Raw genomic sequence first — 8,883 nt, forward strand, 5'->3', positions numbered from 1 at the left:
AAAATCTATTCATAGAGTCAATTTGTTTTATAAGTTAATGCAAAGACTGATTTTAAAAATCACACGGACTTACAAATTCCAGGATAAATACCTTCCTTTCTAGAGACTGACACTGCTGTGTAGAACACAAGGCAGCATTTCTGAATGAAATTGGCCCATTTATAAGGTTTGCCTCCAATAGATTCTGCTAAACCTATGGTGTCAGCCAGATGCAATGGCTCATGCCTGTAATCCCAGTACTTCAGGAGGCTGAGGAAGGAGGATCACTTGAACCCAGGAGTTGAAGATCAGCCTGGATAACATAAAGAGACTTCCCTCTAGAAAATAACAATAAAAAAAATTTTTTAAGTAAGTAAAATAAAACCATGGTTTCTCTAGTGTTAGATTTGGATAAACCAACCCAAATAATATCTAGCAGTTCTTAGAGCTGTAACAATAGATTAACCATTGGTGTATTATAGACCATTCTTAGAATTTTCAAATATCAGTACTGAATGGCATGGAATAGGAATAATATTTATCAGAGTATCTACTAGTGCTAGTCAACATGAAAATGCTTACATGTAATATTAATGCCAATCCTTACAACCATTTTCTAATTAAATAGATATCTTAATAATTATAAAAATATTTTGTTACTTAGTTGAAATTAGTGTTGTCATTTTACCAATTTTTAAACTAAGATTGAGAAGTGGTACCTTCCTTAAGCTCACATAAAGAGGATTACATGAAATACATTACCTGAAGAAAAATGTATTTCATTCTTGTATGAATCACAATATAGTAGAATATGATAGAAAACATACTTATCACACAAAACAGCATGTCTGAAAAAAATAAATGTAATGGTTCAGGTTGCAGTTAATAATTGACTTAGACTAGTTTCACAGATAGTAAAATAGTTACATTCATAATTTTAAAAGGATGGATATGTTTTCATTTCTTCCAGAAAATAAGTGATTAAAATATTCAACTATATTCAAAATTCAAACATTTACCAAACTTCTAAAATATCCCACTGTGTTCAACAATACAATAACTGCTATGGGTTTTAAAAAAGAATCATGACTTAGGACTGTAATGAAATTTGAAAAATCAGTGGAATCAGCCATACTAATTTTTTTTTACTCTTAAAAACGTTCAGAAAACTGACTTTATGTCACCATATTTTAAACAACATCTTTTAGTGAAAGCATGTCTCATTCAGTGTTCTAAAGCAAAGCAGCATATAGATGAGGTGTGGAGGGAGATCGCCTGGGTTCAGATCCCAGTTCCGCCACTATTAGTACCTACCTTTGGGGTTTGTTGGCATTAAGTGAGTTTAATCATGAAAAGCACTTAACATGTTGCATGAGAAATTGGCTAGCATGTAAATATGAAACGAGTAGTAGTAATTATTAGTGAACAAAAACTTTATAATTGCAAGTTCTGAGGACTTTTTTGGTGGAAAGGGGAAATTTTAATAAGTAAGGATGGTACGGAAAACGTCCCTTTTATTCTTGTGGTAATGTGTAATCTTTTCCTAATTAAAATGAGTGTTTATCATCAGACACCCACTTGGCAGACAAACTACAGAGTAATAAGAAAACAGCTGAGTGATGTAGGAAAGTTAACTTACCCCTCTGCCTGGAAACAAATACAACATTGGACATGGGAGAGGGCCAGAGAGACCATCTTCCCATCTCAGGATAGGCACCTAACCCAAGAAATAGTTTACTGTTCTAGACAGAGAATCCATCACCTTCCCTGACAATTTACTCCAACATTTAATCCCCTGACTGTGGGATTCAAAAATTCAATTTAGAAACAAAAATTTAATTTAACTCTGGAAAGAATTTCACATTTTTGCCTGAAACGCTTAGCAGTTGTGAGATCAATGTTTTATGAATGCAGGGTTCTAATTTATAGTTTCATAATTATAATTTATAATTATAATTTCAACAAAGTAGGATTAAAGTAGGGTGGTATTATCAATATTTAATGTAGTTTTAAAAAATTTATCACACATCACTCATTTATTCAAACAATATTTATCTTTTTTTTTTTTGATATGGAGTCTCCTTCTGTCGCCCAGGCTGGAGTGCAGTGGCGCGATCTCGGCTCGCTGCAAACTCCACCTTCCGGGTTCACGCCATTCTCCTGCCTCAGCCTCCCGAGTAGCTGGGACTACAGGCGCCCGCCACCACGCCTGGCTAATTTTTTTGTACTTTTAGTAGAGACGGGGTTTCACTGTGTTAGCCAGGATGGTCTCGATCTCCTGACCTCGTGATCCTCCCACCTCGGCCTCCCAAAATGCTAGGATTACAGGCCTGAGCCACCCCACCTGGCCACAATATTTATCTTGTATCTACTATACATCAAGAGCTATGGTGCCCTGTTTATACCTTGTCTAATTCTCTGGAGGCTATAAATGTTGTCATTTCTTTATTTTTAACTCTCCTAGTGATTAACTCCATAATTAGTAACATACCAGTGTTTGTTAAATTATGAAATTTAGATGTCATATAATGTTTACAATCATAAAATATAAAAATTTAACTCAGTTTACAGATGAAAAGATACAGTGCTCACTTCTCAGATGACAAGGCACTGGGTATTATTTGATATTTACAAATTTTACATTTTAATTGACTTTACAGTTATAAATTGATATTATAATTTGAATGTAAAATTTTATCCAGTTTTTTTTTTAAAGAATTAAAGTGATTTGGAATATGTCTCCCTGTCCTATGAAAATAAACAATATTCTGTGGAATCAAAAGCCATTTGTAAATATCTGAACAATTTTGTTTCCTGTCTCAATGCATTTGTAATTTCACAAGCACATATTTGCACTCTCCACATCACTTCTGCTTTTTTTGTTGTTGGATTTTAGTCAATACTTTCTTCACAAAGCTCTTCGAATTCCTATAAACTTTTGCTTTTTTTTTTTTTTTTTGCGGGGGCGGGTGGAAGGATGAAGATGGATTGCAGCTCTATTGTCTGATTTGCTCAATGTAAAAATAAACTATCCATCTCACAGTAAAATTATATTATTGGTCTTTCTTGCCTTAGTTTTTTGTTTTAAAGTTATAGATGCCTACAATCTCTTTTTCCCTATTTTTGAGCAATTTTCTTTAAAAATTCAACAACATTTGTTAGCTCCCTAAGTTTCACAATGTGCTCCGGGTCAGTGGCTGCAAAATGCTGGTCTCTAAATCAGTACCAGCCTGGGTTTGCAGGATTATGGGGTACTGGAACAAAAATGTACATTTCCTATCACCACACATAATGTTGATATTCAGTATGTCTACAGTGGGGACATAGTACAGTATTGCTACTATAGATTTAATGAGGGTAATAACTGCAATTTATAGAAGTAAAAATCAAGAAGGGTTTCTGGTAGAAGGCAGCCATCTTCCTTCCTCAATCCTGTGCACACCTTACCTTAATCACTAGGAACCACAATTATTACGGTTATTTCAGTTTTTTTTTTTTTTTTTTACCTCTCCTAGTAATTACTTTCATGATTATTAATAATATGTTTATATCACTCTTTACTAAAATTGCTAACTTAAAATTTTACCTGTTGACTTGCAATCATGAAATACTTATATTATTTGATAGGAGAATGACTTTACCTCCTGGTAATAATGCTCCTTATTTATTATGGAAATCCACTTGTAACCACTTTTTTTTCCACATGGTTGGAATCGTATTTCCTCTAACCTGAGCTCCAGGAAACTACAACTATTAATACATTTTTGTGGCATGAGTCAAGACTCCAGCCTGAGAATGGAGTGAACTCTGTGGAAAGCAGAGTAGTAGTATAGAAAGAAAATAGCCTGTTGTGATACAATTTCAGCCAAACAATCATCTCTCAGTAACCTCAAATTCCACTTCAGACTTTGTTTATGAGACCTTAAGTTGAAACCGGCCCAAGAATCCCATTGACTGTTCTTTTGGATAAACATAGAAATGGATCTTTCTGATCTTAAAGCTTGAAGCCTACCTTTGTTTTATCTGAGTTTCTTCCTCAGGAAAGGACTTTCAGCCTTCTCAAAAATGTATCAAATAACTGAAACTCATCACATTACCACAACCAGACAATGAGATGTGGACCCCTCCTTCATCATGATTGCTTCCATGCTCCTCCCTTGTTCCTTTTTTCTTATACATTGTTACATGTCTTCACTGCTATATAAACCCCTGGTTTTAGTCAGAGAGATGGATTTGAGACTGAGTTCCCATCTCGTCAGCTGCAGCACCCAATTTTAAAGCCTTCCCTGGCAATACTTGTCATCTCAGTAATTGGCTTTCTGTCCAGCGAGCAGCAGGACCTAGACCCTCGTGTTTCAGTAACAACGTTATATTTATTTTTCAGTTCGAATTGGCTTTCTGAATTAGTTATAAGGTGGTTGAATTGAATGACTTAATATTGAACTTCATTCCTTTTTTTTTTTTTTTTTTTGGACAGAGTCTTGCTCTCTCACCAGGGTGGAGTGCAGTGGCGCGATCTCGGCTCACCGCAACCTCCGCCTCCTGGGTTCAAGTGATTCCCCTGCCTCAGTCTCCTGGGTAGCGGAATTACAGGTGCACACCACCACGCCTGGCTACTTTTTGTATTGCAGATCAATGGAAACCTAGGAATGTGGTTAGGGGGGGATATGCTGGGGGGTAGGATAGAAAGATTATAAAGAGTTTAGGAAGAAACTTTTGAGATATATTTAAATCTTCATTAACTTGATTGTGCTTATGGATTGATGTCTGCATACTATATCAAAATGCACCTGAAATATGTGCTTTATTGTATGTTAATCATATATCAATAAAGCAGTTAAATAACACACTAATTTGAAATTTTCCCAATTCTACCTTAACTTGAAAAATAATCTGGAAATATTATACCTCCAAAGTGATGAGACATGTTTAGTAAGTTACATTTAAGTTAGAGTTTTACATTTTTATTAGAAAATCTTAATCACTTTTTAAATTGAATTCTTAGCAACTGATACGGTTTTTAAATTTGACATATGTCAAAGTGTTTGGCCTTCTATACTCATATTATGATGTAATGAAATAAGATTATGTGGACTTTCACACGGTAAATGGGATTTGGGCAATTGGTAATTAATCTTAACTACTTGAATTTTATTTCTCTCTTTGGTGTTAATTCAATATTGAGTCTTGTTGAAACTTTAAGAAGAAAGAATTGTATATGGAATTGGTGGGTTCTTGGTCTCACTGACTTCAAGTATGAAGCCGTGGACCCTCGCAGTGAGTGTTATAGTTCTTAAAGGCGGCGTGTCCGGAGTTTGTTTCTTCTGACATTCGGATGTATTTGGAGTTTTTTTCTTCTGGTGGGTTCGTGGTCTCGCTGGGTCAGGAGTGAAGCTGCAGACCTTCATGGTGAGTGTTACAGCTCTTAAGGCAGCGCATCTAGAGTTGTTCATTACTCCCGGTGGGTTAGTGGTCTCCCTGGCTTCAGGAGCAAAGCTGCAGACCTTTATGTGAGTGTTACAGCTCATAAAGGCAGTGTGGACCCAAAGAGTGAGCAGCAACAAGATTTATTGCAAAGAGTTAAAGAACAAAGCTTTCACTCTGTGGAAGGGGACCAGGTTGCCAGGGCTGGCTGGGGCAGCCTGCTTTTATTCTCTTATCTGGCCCCACCCACACATCCTGCTGATTGGTCCATTTTACAGAGAGCCCATTGGTCTGTTTTACAGAGAGCTGATTGGTCTGTTTTGACAGGGTGCTGATTGGTGTGTTTACAATCCCTGAGCTAGACACAAAAGTTCTCCACCTCCCCACTAGATCAGCTAGATACAGAGTGTGGATTGGTGTATTTAGAAACCCTGAGCTAGATACACAGTGCTGATGGGTGCATTTACAAACCTTGAGCTAGATACAGAATGCCGATTGGTGTATTCAAAATCCCTTAGCTAGACACAAAGATTCTCCAAGTCCTCACCAGACTCAGGAGCCCAGCTGGCTTCACCAGGTGGATCCTGCACCGGGGCTGCAGGTGGAGCTGTCTGCCAGTCCTGCGCGGTACGCCAGCACTCCTCAGCCCTTGGGCGGTGGATGGTACTGGGTGCGGTGGAGCAGCGAGCGGCGCTCCTCCGCGAGGCTCAGGCTGCGCAGGAGCCCATGGCGGTGGGGTGGGGGGCGGCGGGGGCGGCGGGGGCGGGGCGGGGGCGGCGGGGGCGGCGGGGGCGGGGCGGGGGCGGCGGGGGCGGGGCGGGGGCGGCGGGGGCGGGGCGGGGGCGGCGGGGGCGGGGCGGGGGGCGGTGGGGCGGGAAGACTTAGGCATGGCGGGCTGCGGGTCGTAAGTCCTTCCCCGAGGGGGGAGGCAGCTAAGGCCCTGCAAGAAATCGAGTACAGCAGCTGCTGGCCCAGGTGCTAAGCCCCTCACTGCCCGGGGCTTGTCCGCCAGCCGGCCGCTCTTGAGTTCGGGCCCGCCGAGCCCACTCCCACTCAGAACTCGCGCGGGCCCGCAAACGCTGCCGGCAGCCCGGGTTCCCGCCCGCGCCTCTCCCTCCACACCTCCCCGCAAGCTGAGGGAGCCAGTTCCGGCCTTGGCCAGCCCAGAAAGGGGCTCCCACGGTGCAGCGGAGGGCTGAAGGGCTCCTCAAGTGCAGCCAGAGTGGGTGCCAAGGCCCAGGAGGCGCTGAGAGTGAGCCAGGGCTGGAAGGCTGCCAGCAGGCTGTCACCTCTCAGAATGAACTTTTATTAAGAGACTTGGCCATCAACCTGGCTTCCATACTGTAAGTAATCATTGATATAATCTTTTGCCTGCATGTCGTTCTTAAGGCTTTTATAACTGTCACCGAGTTAATGTTGAAAAAAGTAGGCTACACATTGACATCAATGTGAGTCGCACACTCAAGACTAAATCCTTAGTTTTTATTTTAATGCCACCAGTTACATTGCCTAAAACCAATAGAAAATATAAATCTTGCCCTGTGCTACTCTTATTAGTCCTTTATTCTCCTTAAAAGGTAACATTTATTCCTTCATTTCCTGATGTATTTGTTCTTTGAAATTCATGTTAATTTTTCTGATCCACGTCAAGATGCCTTATATTCATAAACTTGAATTTTACTCCTCACTTACTCAAATACTAAGAACAAGTTGTCATCATAAAAATATTATTTTGCCTTTTTTCTGAGTTATTTTTGTTTACCATTTTTAGTTTATGCATCTTTATTTTTTTAAGCCCCTGTTTTTATTGCTGGCTCATCCCATTCAATACCACCACCTTAACAATGTCTCTTTATTTTCAGTGTGATATGCAAAACATAAATGCATGACAGATGTTGTAAATTTGCCTAATTTGATTTGGGGAAAGAAATTGGGTCATTTATCTTAGTAAATTCAAAACATGGTTTCAGTTAAATTTTTTTTTTTTTTCTGTAAACATTAAAAACTGAGACAAGCCCTGATGCCCTAGCTTTTTAAAATTTTCCCTGTGACTCCACTACTGCCTGATTAGAGAGGTTCTCTGTGTTCAACAGTACTGTTCACATTATGAGTATAGATTTTTTATAAATTATAAAGGCTTCGTGATATCTAACAATCACAGGGACTGTTGGCAGTAACTTATGAGGTGCACTCATTTTCTTTTACAAGATTGGCACTGTTTCCATTTATTACTTAATGAATTGCTTAAAATCCATCATAGTTTATAATTATTCATTCACTAATTTATTTTTCTTAATTCAGTATTTATTGATTTGAGTGAGGAGGATGTTGAAGATGTGGCATTAAACAAGCAGCTATGTTCAAATATTCTGAAAGACCATCCGTACCTAGAGAATACCTATTTGGAACTAAATCCCTCACCGAGAGCCTATTAAATAAAGCCTTCACACATTTTTATAAATTTAAGAAATAGTCGCCAAGATCAGAAATAAATGTCATAAATGATTGGAGGATACAGGTCTGAGTGTGAAGTCTTTATAATTTGTCATGGTTTTGGATGCATGATGACCCCAAGGAGATATGATAACCTTGGTTGAGACTGCTTCCCAGTCAATCCCCAGAAAAGGTGAGATGTGTAAGAGGTCAGATCCAATGCTCCAGGCTAATGGGTGTCAACAAATAGGCAACTCTGTAAAATACTGAAGAGATTTATTCTGAGCCAAATATGAGGACCATAACCCATGACGCGGCCCCAGGAAGTCTTGAGAACATGTACTCAAGGTAGTTGGGTTACATTTAGGAGGGCAGAAGTTATAGGTAGAGACATAAATCAGTAAGTACATGGTATACATTGATTCAGCCTGGAAAGGCAGGGCTTTTTAAAGTGAAAGGTGGCAGGTGAGGGGAGAGGGTTGGGGAAGACATCCAGGTTACAGGTGGGTTCAAAGATTTCCTGATAATTAGTTGAAGGGGTTAAGCTCTTCCTGAAGAGCTGAAGTCAGCAGAAAGAAATGTTTGTAGTTAAGTGGGAGGGAGAGGGGATTTAGAGGCCAAGGTTCTTATGTAGATGAAGCCTCCAGGTAGCAGGCTTCAGAAGAATAGATGGTAGATGGTAAAGGTCTTTTATCAGACTCTAAAGGGTACCAGACTTTTCGTTAAATCTCTCCTGGAACAGGAAGAGACCTGGAAGGGGAAGGGGATTTTCTACAGAAGAAAGATTTTCCTCACAAGAGACAACTTTGCAGGGGCCATTTCAAATTTTGTTCAAAGAAATATATTTCAGGGTAAAATACTTTGATTAATTTCAGGGACTTCTATCTGTCACGTGATGGTATACCAGAGTCAGGTTGGAATGTGATGTCTTATTGCTGTAAAAAGCCTGTTCTCTCAATGTTAAGATTTCTGTTTTAATGCTAATGCTGATCAGTTGTGTCTGAATTCCAAAGGGAGGAGAGTATAATGAGGCATGTCTGACCACCC

Source organism: Pongo abelii, chromosome 17 (assembly GCF_028885655.2).
Source record: "Pongo abelii isolate AG06213 chromosome 17, NHGRI_mPonAbe1-v2.0_pri, whole genome shotgun sequence".
Classification (NCBI taxonomy): Eukaryota; Metazoa; Chordata; class Mammalia; order Primates; family Hominidae; genus Pongo; species Pongo abelii.